The sequence below is a fragment of the Rhincodon typus genome, chromosome 48 (assembly GCF_021869965.1).
Source record: "Rhincodon typus isolate 14 chromosome 48, sRhiTyp1.1, whole genome shotgun sequence".
NCBI lineage: Eukaryota > Metazoa > Chordata > Chondrichthyes > Orectolobiformes > Rhincodontidae > Rhincodon > Rhincodon typus.
In genome coordinates this window covers 6,351,115-6,368,137 of record NC_063379.1, presented here as the reverse complement: position 1 = coordinate 6,368,137, position 17,023 = coordinate 6,351,115, and the positions used below count along the sequence as shown (strand labels likewise).

At 44.3% G+C, this 17,023-nt stretch overlaps 1 protein-coding gene and 1 non-coding gene across 2 annotated transcripts in view; one reads left to right on the top strand and one right to left on the bottom strand.

The window, feature by feature from the left end:
• LOC125488023 (probable G-protein coupled receptor 139) overlaps positions 1-17,023 on the bottom strand; it is a 40,424-nt gene that overhangs the window by 8,590 nt on the left and 14,811 nt on the right. The gene's annotated exons all lie outside the window — the stretch shown is intronic.
• trnar-ucu lies at positions 4,318-4,389 on the top strand. The gene has a single exon. It is a non-coding gene; the product is annotated as a tRNA-Arg (tRNA).

Here is a 17,023-nt window from a genome sequence, read left to right as displayed (position 1 = left end):
TGAGGGAGTGAGTGTGCATGTGAGGGAGTGTTTGTGACTGTGTAGGAGTGAGTTGCATGTAAGGGAGTGAGTGTGACTGTGGGGGAGTGAGTGTGCATTTGAAGCATTGTGTGTGCATGTGAATGAGTGTGTGTGACTGTGAGGAAGTGTGTGATTGTAAGGGAATGAGTGTGACTGTGGTTGAGTGGGTATGCATGTGAGGGAGTGAGAGTGACTGTGAGGGAACGAGTGTGACTGTGAAGGAGTGAGTGTGACTGTGAAGGAGTGAGTGTGCATGTAAGGGAGTGAGTGACTGTGAGTGAGTGTGACTGTGAAAGAGTGAGTGTACATGTGAGGTAGTGTGTTACTGTGGGGGAGTGAGTGTGACTGTGAGGGTGTAAGTGTGACTGTGTGGAAGTTTGTGTGTTACTGTGAGGGAGTGAGTATGACTGTGAGGGAGTGTGTGTGCATGTGAGGGAGTGAAAATTTGTTTTTGAGTTTATCTGAGTGAGAGATTGTGTTTGAGTGTATGTGTGACTTGTGTGTAAGGTTGTGTGATTCTGTGAGATGGTGAGTTTAGAATGTTCTACAATTGTGTGCCTGTGAGTGAATGACTGAGTGTTTGTGCATGTGAACCTGTGTCCCTGTGAGAGTTTTTATTTGTTTCAGTGTGTGTGAGAGATTGTGTGTGTGTCAGAGAGAGAATGAATGAGTTTGTATATCTATGTATGACAGTGTGACTGTGTGAATGAGGAACTGTAGAGGGATATTAATATCTACAGTGAAAAGGAAGATCTGACCCAGACAGATTCACAGCAAGACTTCTTCATGTTCCCAATACGATCATCTGGAAATAACTGGCGATTTATAATTATCCTAATTTTGGCTCAATTATCATGTTAAATTTCTGATATTTTAGTGTGAGTTTACCTAAACCCCCTGGATAATAACGTTTATGAATTTCTCACCATTTTAAAACAAAACATTTTTTTAAATTTTCTATTCTTGCCACAAATGTGAATAACATTTCACCACATTGTATTCAATCTGCCAATGTTTTCAACATAGTCCAAACGATCCCGACAGTAACGTATATGATAATGATGGGATATAGCAAACTCTGTAACAGTCAGGACCTTCATGTTGCAATGTTATACTATCTTATCAGAAAACTACCCTCACGCAGGGGAACAATGTCATTGGTTCTGGAAGTGTGGACTGGGCAAGGAATGGGGATTTTTAATATGTCTGTGAGTTAGTTTGCCTCAAACGGACATTTCTCCACATTAGATTCTATCTGCCAATTTGATGTCCACCAGTGAAGATGTCCATATCGGTTCACAGCCTCTTAGGTCATCCACACAGCTTTCTCTCCCACCCAATGTGTACTTGTCAGTGAACCTGGAGACATTACACTTGTTCCCTTCGTCTCAATCATTTATATCGATTGTAAATGGCTGTGGCTTTAGCAGTGACCCTTCTGGCATGCCCTCTAGTATTAGCTCACCAAGCTGGAAATGTTCATTGTCCACCAACCAATCCTCTCTCCAAACTAACATGGTAACTACAAAGCAATAAGCCCTTTTCTAGTGTTAGAAGCTTTTGTGAGCTTATTTGAAAGAAGGGGGTCAGGGGTTTTGGGTATGCCCCCTGACCTGCTTTTGTAGCCACAATACTTTATCATGAGGCCACATCATGTTCAGCTCAATGATAACTCCCAGGTTGTTAATCAAAGGGGAGTTAGGAGCTGGTCACTTTTTCCAGAAGGTGCCAGTGTGGTCCAGCAACACTATATTTGGATTCAAACCTTTTTGATAGTATCTTTGATGTATATGGTAGTGCAAAGGCTGTATGTTTACTGATTTGAACACGAATCAGCTGTTTACTGTGGTTAGTGAACTGAGCAATAATCAGCTGGTTACTATTGTTACTGAACTGAACATTAATTAGGTGTGTACTCTGATTATTGAAGTGAACAATAATAACATAATCTTCAACTGAAAAAAACAACAATTTGGTTTGGATTGATTTTAGGATTCAAAGGAATAAAGAGGTGGTAACACTTTATTGTATAAAACCCAAAGCTGACCTGCAGTATATTTCTCACAGACTAATCCAGCAACAATCGAACATAGTCATGCTCATAGAATCCCACTTTCCAGTCAATGACCTAGACAACACAATGATCATCTCATCCCACTGGCAGGACAGAGCCAGCCGAGGTAATAGCTCTGTGGGAGTCAAGAGGTGGGTGTGCCTTGTAAGTACTCAACATTGATGCTGGACCCCAGGAAGCCTCATGGCATCAGGTTAAACACGGACACGGAAACACTCTGCTGGTTATCAATTACCACATCCCTTGAATTTCTCTATTTGAACACAACATTGAAGGTAGAGAGGACAGAGAATGTGCCCTGTGGGAGAGGCTCCAGTGTCCATCACCAAGAGAGACTCAGCAGCACCACCTGCTGACTGAGCTGGGACAGTCCAAAAGGACGCAGCTGCTGGACTGGGGGCGCATCAGGGGGTGAGGGGAAAAAAACATCATTGACCGCACTGTCACCAATCTGCCTGCTGCACGTTTTATAGACACTCCAACATGTTGCGTGAAACTATCTCTGTGCTAAATGGGTCAAACTTCAAACAGATCTAGCAACTCGGAATGAGGTGTCCATGAGGTTCAGTGGGCTATCAGTTGCAGCAAAATTGTTCTTAGCACGGCTCACAGACAATCTGCCCGACATATCTGACAGGTGGGTTTGAGTTATAGGGAGAGGCTGGATAGGCTGGGGCTTTTTATTTCCCTGGAGTGTCGGAGGCTGAGAGGTGATCTCATATAGGTTCTAAAATGATGAGGGGCATGGTTAGGGTGAATATCCAAGGTAGTTTTCTGAAGATAGGGGAATCCAAAATTAGAGGGCATAGGTTTAAGGTGAGAGGGGAAAGATTTAAAAGAGACCTCAGGGGCAACATTTTCACACAGAGGGTGGTGTGTGGAACGAGCTGCCAGAGGAAGTGATGGAGAAGGGTAAAATTACATCATTTAAAAGGCATGTGGATGGGTACATGAATAGGAAGGATTTAGATGGATATGGGCCAAATGCCTGCAAATTGAACTTGTTCAGATTGAGATGTTTGGTCAGCATAGACAAAATGGACCAAAGGGTCTGTTTCTGTGCTGCATGACTCTCTGACTCTATATCTCCCAGTCTAACATTACCATGAAGCCAGGGGTTCAACCTTGGCTCAGTAAAGAGTGCAAAAGGGCATGCAAACAGCAGCACTGAATACAGTATATGAGGAGACAACCTGGTGAGGGTACAAACCAAGACTACTTGCTTACACAGTAGATAGTGGACAGAGCTAAGTGATCACATAACCAATGAAACTCTGCTTTCTCCCCAGTGATGCTGCCAGACCTGCTCTGTTTCACCAGTAATTTCTGATTTTGCATCAGATCTGAGCTCTGCAGCCTTGCCACATTTAGTCATAAAAGATGGTGGACAATTAAACAAACCAATAGATGAGGAGGCTGTTCTCCAACATCTAAATCCTCAGTTATAGGGAAGCCCAGTACATCAGTACCGAAGAGAAGGCTGAAGCATGTGCAACAATCTTCAACCAAAAATACTGAGGAGTTGATCCATTTCAGCCTCCTCCTGAGGTTCCCACGTTCACAGATACCAGTCTCCAGACAGTTCACTTCACTCCACCTACATTATGGGACGACGGGAGGCATTGGATACTGCAAAGTTTGTGGATCCTGAGAACATCAGTCTCTAAAAATCGTCATATGGTTAGTAAAGGCGTTCCAGTCCAGCTGCGGTGCTGGCATGTACCCATAATGTGAAAAATTACCCACATGTTCTGCACATAAACAGGACGGCAAATCTGATGTGGTCAATTAATGACTCATCTGTCCATTCTCTCATATGAAAATGTGAAGGAAGGTGTCATCAACAGTGGTATAAAGCAATACCTGGTCAGAAATAACCTGACACCCAGTTTGAGTTCTGCCAGGTTCTGCCACTCAGCTGTTTACAGCCTTAGTTCAAAGAAGTTGAACTCACGAGGAGAAATGAGAGTAACTTCCCTAAACATCAAGGCACCATTTGACTAAGTGTGTCTTTAGAAATCCAAGTAAAACTACAGTCATTGACAATCCAGAGAAAACTCTCTGCTGGTTGCAGTAATATCTAGCAAGAAGGAAGATGGTTGTCATCATTTGTGACAGGAATCTCAGCTCTAAGATATCTCTGCATGAGTTCCTCAGGAAATGTCCTTGGTCGAACCATCTTCATCAGCTTCATCAATGAACACTCAGAGGCCCATCAATGAGCAATGGTGGTGTAGTGGTGAGCACAGTTGCCTTCTAGGCAGTTGACCCATGTTCGATTCCTGGCCATTGCAAGGTTCCAGTTTTAAACTGACCACCAGAAAAACCCCAAGACAAAAGAATGTTTGTGGATCGTTGACTTGTCCTACCAATATACAACAGTGTAATTCTATGAAAAACACATTATTCAAATTGTTCCTTAGTTTTCATTATGACAGTTATCTAAGGATTCCATTGTGGAACTGGGAAAGTAATCGGGTGGCATGGTGGCTCAGTGGTTAGCACTGCAGCCTCACAGCACCATGGACCTGGGTTCGATTCCACCCTCAGGTGACTGTCTGTGTGGAGTTTGCACATTCTCCCCCTGTCTGCGTGGGTCTCCTCTGGGTGCTCTGGTTTCCTCCCACAATCCGAAGATGTGCAGGCTAGGTGGATTGGCCGAGCTAAATTTCCCATAGTGTTCAGGGATATGTAGATTACGTGGGTTATAGGGGAATGGGTCTGGGTGGGATACTCCACGGGTCGGTGTGGACTTGTTGGGCCAAAGGGTGTGTTTCCACACTGTAGGAATTCTATGATTCTATGTTAATACTCAGTAAAAAACAAAAGAACTGCGGATGCTGGAAATCAGAAACAAAAACAGAAGCTGAGGTGGAGAAGTTTGAGAGCATCAAGTTCCTCAGAGTGACGATAACTGACAACCTGTCCTGGACCACCTACGTAGATATGATGATCAAGAAGGAACAATAACACCTCTTCTTCCTCAGTCATGTCCATAACTACCCTCACCAACTTTTTCAGAAGCACCATAGAAAGCATTCTATCTGGATGAATCATGGCTGGGTACTGTAACTTTTCTTCCCTGGACCATAAGAAACTATAGAAAGTTGTGAGCGCAGCCCAGACCATCACACAAGCCAACCTCCCATCCAATGACTCCCATCTTCACTTCTCATTGCCATGGAAAAGCAGCCAACTTCATCAAAGACACCTCCCAACCGGTTATAAGCTCTTTCAACCTCTTCAATCAGACAGAAGATACAAAAGCTTAAACACATGTGCCAACAGGTTCAAGAGCAGTTTCTTCCTCGGTGTTATTAAACTTTCTGAATGGACCTCTCAAATTTCAAACCTAATGTTGACCTTGCCTTTGTATACCGCCTGTGCAAACATAGCATTGTAAGCCTCACTCTGTTCAATCACCCTATGGTCTGTATGTCCTTGAATGTTATAATCTGCCTGTACCACACAGGAAACAAAACTTTTCACTGTACCTAGGTGTATGTGACAACAATAAATCAAATCAAATCAAATTGCTGGAAAAGCTCAGCAGGTCTGGCAGCATTTGTGGAGAGCAATCAGAGATAATGTTTTGGATCCAGTTCTGTGGAAGGATCACTGGAACCAAAACGTTAACTTTGATTTCTCTCCACAGATGCTGTCAGACCCACGGAGCTTTTCCAGCTATTTCTGTTTTTGTTTGTGAAACTTCAGTAATGCTCAGATTCTCTGAATTCCTGAAACATTCCCCTGTGTTACTTCCAATTCCGTATTTCAACACCGATTCCTGCACAGGGATTCCTTTAATACTCAGACAGTGTGACACTGATCACACTAGGAATCTCCAACAATCACAGAAGCTGTTGCACACTTTCAGCAGGTCCGGCAGCTTCTGTAGAGATAGGGAGGGAGGATTAACGCTTTAGCTCTATAAAAAGTTAAAATAAACCCGAGTCTCCAAACACTCAGAGATCCTGACTTTCCCATTCGTACATGACATTAATACCTTCTGTATTTCATTCCTTTCAAACTCTTACTTTTTTTTTGAAATACTGCTCAATATCAAATAAATGTAACTGGACTCATCCACAAAGTCCAAACACTTTTGTTTATGATAAAGAATCGGTTGTTTTCTTTATCAATCGAAAAGTGCACAAGTCTGAGTGTGGAGAGTAAATTTCTCCTGCTGTGACTGTCATGTTAGGAAATTCCTGGTATTGAACCATTTAGTTGGTTTCAATGACAATACGGTCCTGAATGAAGACATCTCAAAATGCTATCTCCCTGCTTCTCTCTTCAGTGTTATAGTTGAAGAAATATGAGCAGCTGTCTGGGCTGTTTTTTCCAAAAGCCCTATCTTAATGGTCATAGAAACAATGGGACACGGCTCTCCAACACAGTGTTTATGATCTATCTTCCCTTGATGCAGTTTTTCGGTCAAGGGAAATTTTCTGCTTCAATGCCAATTCATGAGATGCTCCCTTAGACAAATCTTTCATGTAGATCTTAACCACAACAGGTTTATACTCTTCAATATAGAATAAATTGCAAATACGGTTGTATGATTCAAAGTGATTGAAGTAATAAAATAGCAAGTATTGCATTGGATTAGCAAGGTTTGTGTATGTGTGTTAGTGTGCGAATGTGCACTGGCTTATATCAATCATCTTGTACTTCCCCGTTCCAACGTACAAGGAGAGATTGACTAGGTTGGGATTGTTTTCGCTTGAGTTCAGACGAATGAGGGCGTACTCATAATTCTAACAGGACTCAACAGGGTAGATGCAGGGAGGATGTTCCCGATCGTGCGTGTGTCCATAAGCAGGGGTCACAGTATGAGGATTTAGGGTAGACCAGTTAGGACGGAGATGAGGAGACATTTCTTCACCCAAAGAGTGGTAAACTTGTGGAATTCATTACCACAGGAAGTAGTTGATGCCAAAACATTAAATGTATTCAAGAGGTGGTTAGATATAGCACTTGGAGCAAATGGCATCAAAGGTTATGGGCAGAAAGCAGGATTAGGCTATTGAGTTGGATGATCAGCTATGATCGTGAAGAATGGTGGAGCAGACTTGAAGGGCCAAATGGCCACATCCTGCTCCTATCTTCAATATTTCTATGTTTGACAACCCTATAATTTTCATAGTTATCTTTTTGCTCTTCATCTACTGCTAAAACTTTGTTTTTGTCAATCATACCCACTAATAAATTCCCTATGCTTCCTTGCCCTTTGCAAGCTTTTTAAAATTTTTACAACATCCATTTAGATTTTCTAATAGTCTTTCTTTAGTTTTAGGATATTTTGTTATGATAAGTATCTTTCTTTCACTGTTTCATCTCACCCTGCATGCTTGGGGACCCCTATGGGGCTCTAGATTTGGAAGTAAAACAATTTCGGTTGTTGGGTCATATTTACACTGTGTCTCCTGTATCTCACTTTTGAGTCCTCCCATTGATTCACCATTACATTTTCTTCAAATATCCGCATCCAGTCCCACTTTGCCAGATAATGTCTCAGATTCATAAGATTGATCAAGACCAAACTTCAACGTTTTAATCTCATCTTTGCTGTGTTCCTTATGTATGCTAACTGTAAATGTACTAATGCCACTAGATAAAAAAAAACCTCTCTCTGACAATTCATCCACAAGCCCAGTTTCATTTCAGAAGATTAAATCTAGAATTGCTATCCCTGTCATTGGGCTCTTACATGCTAAAGTGGTTAGTGAAATATAATTCAAGAATGTTGTGCTCTCAGTGCATTTAACTGTGTTCATATCCTAATTGATATTTGAGACATGAAATCTCCAGCTACTCCTGCTCTATTGTTTTAACATTCAGAAATGTCTTACGTACTGCTCTTTGATTTTCCTCAGAGGATTTGACTGTTGACCGTAAGCTACCAGCAGTGTGGCTGCCACCGTTTTTAAAGTTCTCAGCTGAACTTTTATCGCCTCTTTTGTTGATTGATTTAGTATATCAGTAGGGATTCTGTTAACCAGAGTGGAGGAGGGGAATCCTCAGTTAAGGACAAAGGAGCTCATCTTGGATACGTGAAGATGGAAGGGTACTTCATCAGAACAGATGAAGATGCAGTAACAGGGAGAGTGAAGTGGAACTCTTACAGGAAGCAGGAAGTGAGGAAGTGTATTTGATGTAACAGTGGGAGTCAGTGGGCTTGTAATGGTTATTGGTGTACAACCTTGCCCCAGAAATAGAAAAGAGAGGTCAAGGAAGGGAAAAGTCAAAAACAGATCAGGGGGCCATGAGAGAAAGACAGAAATTTGAAGCAAATTAATATTTTTCTTTCTGATTCTGGCAAGAGGAGGAATAGCACCAATCGCATCACCCATATATTGGAGAAGAGCTGTGGGTGGGGCCCTAAATAGACCTGGTCTAAGGAATATCGCACACAGCCCAAAAAGAGACAGATACAACTGGGAACTGTTCAGGTAGCCAGAACCACACCTTTGACTCAGAGAAAGAGAGACAAGTTTAAGAAAAACATTATTAATGAGCTCCACCTGGTGGAAGTGAATGGTGGTGGATGGGGACTGTTCAGTCTCTGTTTGAGGAAGAAGCAGACAAATCTTCAGACCATCCTGATGGGAGATAGATGTGCAGAGAGATTGCACATCCATGGTGAAGAGGAGACAGCTAGGGCCAAAGGAAAGACTAGAAACTGTTCAAGTAACTGAAAGCCACAGATGAATCATAAATGTAAGTGCTGCTTTCAATTGCTTTCCATTTCAATAAAGCACAGTGCTCCCAATCAATCATTTCCTCCCACACCTCGAGCCTTTACTTTCTGCCATGACCTTTAATGTGTTAGTGTATTAAAAAAAGCTAAGCTCAGTACAGTCCCCTTTATCAATGACATATGTTACATTCTCAGATTAACTTGAACTGATTGATGTCTCCTGCTATATCTGGCTGAATAATACTTTCCAGTAGTTACCCTGTGGCATGTTAAGTTAACTGGCCTATGGTTCTTGCTTTCTGTTTCCCTTTTTAATGCAGGGCTTTCACCTGCTATCATCCAATACACTGGGGCTGAACCATGAATCACCAGGAAGTATAACAGTTTTAAGAATCGGATAGTAAAGCTCTTTCACTGGATGGATAGCAGTTTCCCCATTCTCCATCAGAGGCTGATTCCTTAAGGAGCTGTAAGATTCTGACTGATGCATGGCCAAGGCAATGGAAGTCAATTTATATTTTTGCAGACATCTTGGTTTTAAAACCAACATGGTGCCAGAGAATGGAGACTCCACACACTTTTCACTGTCCTCGTGTATTCCTAAACTTCGTACATGTGACAATAAAATCTACGTCTAGTTCTAATTCTAACATGAAACCTTTAGGGAGTCAATTAGGTTAACTAAATAGTTACATTATTTACAGTTATTTAACAAATATACTCAGGTATGGTTTGTTTTGTATACATCAGGTTGAAAGCACTAGTTGGCAATAACATTAGGTAATAAAGTAAGACAATATTTACACCTGGAAAGTGAGGTATTGAAATACTGGCAGTGAGCTTATCTCCACAGGACAGGTGATGGGAACTCTTCTCAGACGGTTCGTCCTGAGCCTGCTCTTCACCCAGGTCTCGTTCCCCATCTCCTTCAGGTCAGTACTTTTGTTATCATACGCTTACACTATCAGTTATCAAACATTGTTGGTTTGAATGTGAAACTGCTCACTCTAGAAGTTACTGTGCTCTTTTGATACTTGTGTTACCCAACAGTAACACCAGAGATAATGATACCCCTCAAATACAATTACAGCTCCAATGCTGGTTGCAGAATACACTCTTGTTGCAATGACAGTAAGCAATTTGCTGCACTGTTGGCATGGGCACTATTCCTCTCAAACACAAACACTGACCAACATTGGATTGTGAGTGGTGTATGTACGTCTGAGACACAAGGACTGATCAAATATCAGACTATTATTCAGGATTATAGGAAGTTATTCCTGCTTTTAGCAGCAGAGATTTGATAACCTGCAACACAGACGAACCACTTCCTGATAGTGCTGTCTGAAGATCCTTCACAGTTCAGAAATTTTTCAAAGAAAGTTCAGCCAGCACTGCTCTCTGCTCAATGCATGTTACCATGGTTAAAATGTGATTGTACTGAGCATTTGGCAATTTGCTGAATTCCCTGACAGCAATGGTCACACCCCTTCCTGTCCAAACACACACACACACAGACACCCAGACACACACACACACAGACACACAAATACACACCCTCTCACACACACACACACACACATATACACATACACATATACACACACATACACAAACACAGGCAGACACACACACACACACACACACACACACCATCCATCTGAAAGTGTCTGCCAAATGTTTACACATCCAACAAGATGCATTTCATCAATTAATTCAGGGGCCTCAGACTTTGATGGCTGGGTCAGAATGTATTGCCCTTGAGAATGTGGTGGGCACCACTTTCTTGTGCCACTGCAGTCCTGACAGTGCAGGAACAATTGCTCAGTGGTGTGAAGGGGAGGGAGAAGAGGGATTTTCCAGGATTTTAAATTCCATGTTAATTTTCCCATTTATCTGCTGCCTCTGCCCTTCTATTTGATAGTTATCATGCATTTGGAATATACTTTAATTAGAGCTTTGGTAACTTTGTGCAGAGCATTTTCCAGATGGTCCATTCTGCTGCTCCTGTGCATCGGTGGTACAGGGAGTGAATATTTATGGATGAGGTGCTAATCAAATGGACTGCTTTGCCCTGTATGGTGTCAAGCTTCTTGAGTGTTGTTGGAGCCAGGAAAATGACGTATTCCATGACACAAATGGTGAACAAACTTTTGGGATTCAGAATGTGAGTCATTTGCTGCAGGAGACTAAGTCCCTGATCTGCTTTTGGAGCCACACTGTTTATATAGCGAGTCCAATTCAGTTTCTTGGCAATGGTAATCCACAGGATGTCAAAAACTGAAAGAACTGCAGATGTTGTAAATCAGGAAACCACAGAATGTTGTTACTGTAGGTATTTAGAGATGATAATGCCACTGAATGTCAAGGATAAATGATTAGATTCTACCTTCTTGGAGATGACTCTTGGGTGGCACTTGTGCAGTGCAAGTCTGACTTGTCACCCAAGAGACCAAGCCTGGTGTTGTCCAAGTCTTGCTGCATTTGGACCTGGACTGTTTCAGTACCTGAGGAGTTGTGAATGGTGCTGAACATTGTGCAGTCATCAGTGAACATTTCCACTTCTGACCTTATGTAGGAGGGAAGTTCATTGATGAAGCAGCTGAAGATGGTTTGACCTCAGACACGACCCTGAGAAACTCCTGCAGGGATGTCCTGGAGCTGAGATTACTGACACTAACAACAACAGCCATCTTTCTTCCTGCTAGATATTACTGCAACCAGCATCGAGTTTTCTCTGAATTCTCATTGACTGTAGTTTTACTTGGGGTCCTAATGTCACACTTGGTCAAAGGGTGCCTTGATGTTTAGGAAAGTTACTCTCACTTCTCCTCAGGAGTTCAACTTCTTTGAACTAAGGCTGTAATCGGCTGAGTGGCAGAACCTGGCAGAACTCAAACTGGGTGTCAGTGAGCAGGTTATTGCTGACCAGGTATTGCTTTATACCACTGCTGATGACACCTTCCTTCACATTTTCATATTAGAGAATGGACAGATGAGTTGTTAATTGACCACATTTTGGGTACATGCCAGCACTGCAGTTGTACTGGAACATCTTTACAATGGCCGCCTCATGCCCCAAGTGACCGTTAACAGCTGCTTCCGGAGAAAAACTCTTTAAAAAGAAACAACCCTTTCAGGAGGGAAAATAAAAACACAAAAGGGGCCGGCTCTGGGTGTCGCCAAACACAATAATATGAATCAGAATGAAAAATATTCACAGAGAGAGAGGGATGAAAGTGATGAAGAAATTGTATGTCGGTGCATCAAATCCCAAAGTGGACTCTTCCGAAGGACGGCCGCCCCCGGACTCGAAACGTTGTCTCTGCTTTATCTCTCTCTGAGCAGATGGAGCCAGACCTGAAGCACAGAAAAATGTACTCGGTGGGGTGAGTCCTTGTTCAGGATTCCCTTAAGGTTCAGTTGGCAGGCGGAATATTATACAGTGGGATTAGAAGGAGAGAGGGGCAGAGTGTTTTCTAAATGAAGAAAGGCTTCAGAAATCTGAAGCACAAAGGGACTTGTTAGTCTGTGTTCAGGATTCTCTTCAGGTTAAAATGCAGCTTCAGTTGGCAGTTAGGAAGGTAAATGCAATATTAGTGATAACAAGGTGTAGACCTGGATGAACACAGCAGGCCAAGCAGCATCAGAGGAGCAGGAAGGCTGACGTTTCGGGCCGAGACCCTTCTTCAGAAAATAGTGTAAATATTAGTGTTTGTTTGAGAAGGTTAGAACACAAGAGCAGGGTTGTACTGCTCAGGCTGTAAAAGGCATTTGGAATATTGTGAGCAGTTTTGGGTCCCGTATCTAAGGAAGGATTTTGTTTTATTTCAAAAATATTCCTTATTCATAGAAAATATATATACATTCATTGTTCTGAAAGCATTTCAGTTCTGTACAATGGCATATGAAGAAAACAGAACAAACATCGGAGTTGGAGTCTATCTGAAAAACAAACCAAAGGCATCTCTTGTGTAAGATTATATTTACATATAATTGAGGCACCCAAAGGATGCAATAACTGAACAACCCCCTATTTACCTTCGGCAGGACAACCTCAGACTTCCCCCACTGTGCCTTGGCAGCAGCTGCCCCAAGCTTTAGTGCATCCCTCAGCTCATAGTCCTGGATCTTGGAATGTGCCAGTCTGTAATACCCAGTCAGGGTCAACTCCTTGCTCTGGAAGACCTACAAGTTTCGTGCAGTCCAAAGAGCATCTTTCACTGCATTGATTGTCCTCCAGGCACAGTCGATATTTAGCTCTATGTACGTCCCAGGGAACAAACCATAGAGCACAGAGTCCTGGATCATGGAACTGTTTGAGATGAGCCTCAGCAAAACTCACTGCATCTTTCTCCAGACTTCCAGAGGAAGACGTGTGACAGTCTCAATGATCCCACCCCATGGAACACACGGGAAGTGTGTGGTCCTGCAAGCAGTCTGGTCATACAAGTAGGATCATGTAGGTAGTGGCCCTCTCAGAAGCAGACATGTGATGTCTTGGTGCACATTGGAAACTTCTAGTGATAAGGCATTCCGCCAAATAACTTTGATAGTCTGCACAGGGAATAATCCAACAGGATCAACCCTTTTCCCGCACAGCCTCATGCTCGCTATGTGCTGACCATTCCCTGATGGACTCAGAGGTGTTCTTCTTTCCAAGTTTCTCCACGAAGATACAAGTGATACACAACGGTCCCATGGATCCAAACAAGAGCAGGCGTAGTCTCCCGAGTCATTGTCACTGACCCAGGGGAGAGCAGACTGACCCCACATTGTCTCTGTCACTGACCCTGGGAGAGCAGACTGACCCCACTGTGTCTCTGTCACTGACCCAGGGGAGAGCAGACTGACCCCAATGTGTCTCTGTCCCTGACCCAGGGGAGAGCAGACTGACCCACTTTTGATCCATTATCGACAAGGCCCCCAACCAAGTCTGACCCATCTCCTGCACATCTGCCCTCACCCCTTCTCTTCTCCTCTGCAACAACAAGAGGGTTCCCCTTGTCCTTATCATCCCACCAGCATCCACATCCACATCATCAAATGCCATTTCCACCACCTCCAGCAAGATGCCACCACCAGACACACATTCCCCTCCCCTCACTTGTCCGCCTTCTGCAGGGACCGTTCCCTCCGGGACACCCTGGTCCACACTTCCTTCACCCCCAAAGCCCCCTCAGCCCTACGGCACCTTCCCCTGTAACCGGAGAAGGTGCAACACCTGCCCATTTGCCTCCTCCCTCCCCAGTATCCAAGGGCCCAAACGTATCTTCCAAGTGAAGCAACACTTCACCTGCACTTCCCAGAATCCAGTCTACTGTATTCGCTGCTCACAATGTGATCTCCTCTACATTGGAGAAATGAAGCGTAGACTAGGTGACCGCTTTGCCGAACATCTATGTTCTGCTCACAAAAAAGACCCTGAACTACCTGTTGCCTGCCATTTTAACACACCACCCTGTTCCTTGGCCAAAATCTCCATCTCTGGCTTGCTGCAGTGTTCTAGTGAAGCTCAACACAAGCTGGAGGGACAACAGAGACAACAAGGTGCAGGGCTGGATGAACACAGCAGGCCAAGCAGCATCATAGGAGCAGAGAGGCTGACGTTTCGGGCCTAGACCCTTCATCAGAAAAGGGGGAGGGGAAGGGGGTTCTGAAATAAATAGGGAGAGAGTGGGAGGCGGATAGAAGAGGGATAGAGGAGAGGATAGGTGGAGAGGAAACAAACAGGTCGAAGAGGTGGGGATGGAGCCAGTAAAGGTGAGTGTAGGTAGGGAGTTAGGAAGGGGACAGGTCAAGGGGGCGGGATGAGGTTGGTCGGTAGGAGATGGAGGGGCGGCTTGAGGTGGGAGGGGGGGATAGGTGGGAGGAAGAACAGGTTAGGGAGGCGGGGACGAGCTGGACTGGTTTTGGGATGCGGTAGGGGGAGGGGAGATTTTGAAACTTGTGAAATCCACATTGATACCATTGGGCTGCAGGGTTCCCAAGCGGAATATGAGTTGCTGTTCCTGCAACCTTCGGGTGGCATCATTGTGGCACTGCAGGAGGCCCAGGATGGACATGTCATCTGAGGAATGGGAGGGGGAGTTGAAATGGTTCGCGACTGGGAGGTGCTCGTCCCTGCCTCCCTAACCTGCTCTTCCTCCCACCTATCCCCTCCTCCCACCTATCCCCTCCTCCCACCTCAAGCCGCACCTCCATCTCCTACCGACCAACCTCATCCCGCCCCCTTGACCTATCCCCTTCCTAACTCCCTACCTGCACTCACCTTTACTGGCTCCATCCCCGCCTCTTCGACCTGTTTGTTTCCTCTCCACCTATCCTTTCCTCTATCCCTGTTCTATCCGCCTCCCACTCTCTCCCTATTTATTTTGGAACCCCCTTCCCCTCCCCCTCTTCTGGTGAAGGGTCGAGGCCCGAAACGTCAGCCTCTCTGCTCCTATGATGCTGCTTGGCCTGCTGTGTTCATCCAGCCCTGCACCTTGTTGTCTCGGATTCTCCAGCATCTGCAGTTCCTACTGTCTCTGGAGGAACAACATCTCATTTTGCGCGTGGGGACCCTGCAGCCCTCTGCAGTCAATATCGAGTTCAATAATTTTAGGGCTAAAACTCTCCCATGTCCCAGCCCACCCACCCCACACACCAGGCCTTGTTACCACACAGCCTGCCACTACACACCCCCTGTTGTTCATCACTAATAGTCCCTATGAACAACTATTCATCCTCCCAGCCTGATCTTTGTCAACTCCTTTGTCTGTCCAACGGCTCTTCTCTCTCTTTAGGCTCTATCCTATTGTTTACTCCCTACCCCATCCCCCTCCCCTTTTTTCTGCATTAAACTGACGTTTTGCCAGCCACCATCAGTTCTGAGGAAGAGTCATGTGACCCGAAATGTTAACTCTGTTTTTACTTTCACAGATGCTACCAGACCTGCTGAGTTTTTCCAGCAACTTTGTTTTTGACTCCACTGTGCCGCTGTCACTGACCCAGGGGAGAGCAGACTGACCCCACTGTGTCTCTGTCACTGACCCAGGGGAGAGCAGACTGACCCCACTGTGTTTCTGTCACTGACCCATTTCTTACTGAAATATTGATTGCTGCACAGGAACTGTTCTGTTGTTCAAACAGTGGGATACTGCTCACACTGGGAAACTGAAAAGCAGCTGAGTGTTTCCAAAAGCTTCCATTAAGAGAGGGTGAGGAAGGGTTAAACTATCAGGTCTGTAAAAGCTTAAAATATAGTTCCACAATTTGGAGCTTCAAAGCGACCAGAACTTCTAAGTTGTATCAGAGATAGTAGGAACTGCAGATGCTGGAGAATCTGAGACAACAAGGTGCAGAGCTGGATGAACACAGCAGACCAAGCAGCATCATCTGAGACAACAATTTTCTGATGAAGGGTCTACGCCCGAAACATCAGACTTCCTGCTCCTATGATGCTGTTTGGCCTGCTGTGTTCATCCAGCTCTGCACCTTGTTGTCTCAGAACTTCTAAGTTCTTCATTTCTTTTTCAAATTAAACCTTTCGTCCCTTTGAAGCTAACGCCCAGGGATTTATTTTTGGACAAATACTGCGCAGTCTTGAGTAAAATGTAACTGAGCAAGTATCCGAGAAATATGCTTCATTATGTACAATCGGTTGTTTTTATTTTAAATCTAAATGTGTACCAAATGAGTGTGGTATGTAACAGACAGAATCTGCTGACTCACATGAGCTGCTTGCAAATGTGCACACACTCTCTCTCTCTTTCTCTCACACACACACACACATACACACACACAGGCACACACTTACACAGGCGCACGCGAATTCTCACACACGCCTTCGATCCCTTTTCAATCTTTCCCCTCTCACCTTAAACCTATGCCCTCTGGCTTTGCACTCCTCCCCCCTGGGGAAAAGACCTTGGAATTCACCCTGTTCATGCCCCTCATGATTTTAAAAACATCAATAGGGTCACCGCTCAGCCATGAAAGATGTCCTTTTAGCAACAGCTACAACACAGTAGTTGGTCTGTTGTCAGTGTCAATCTGTACAGACCTCCCCAAAATATCAGGGGAGGGCTATACCCGAGCTGCCTGAGAACCAATCGCATCGCTGCTGGCAGGCAGATGGCCTTTCTCATTGATAATTGGTCACGAGTTCACCAACCAATCAGCGACTTGCTGCAAACCGAAACTCCATCTGTAACTAACTCCATTTACAGCCACACTTCAATCAT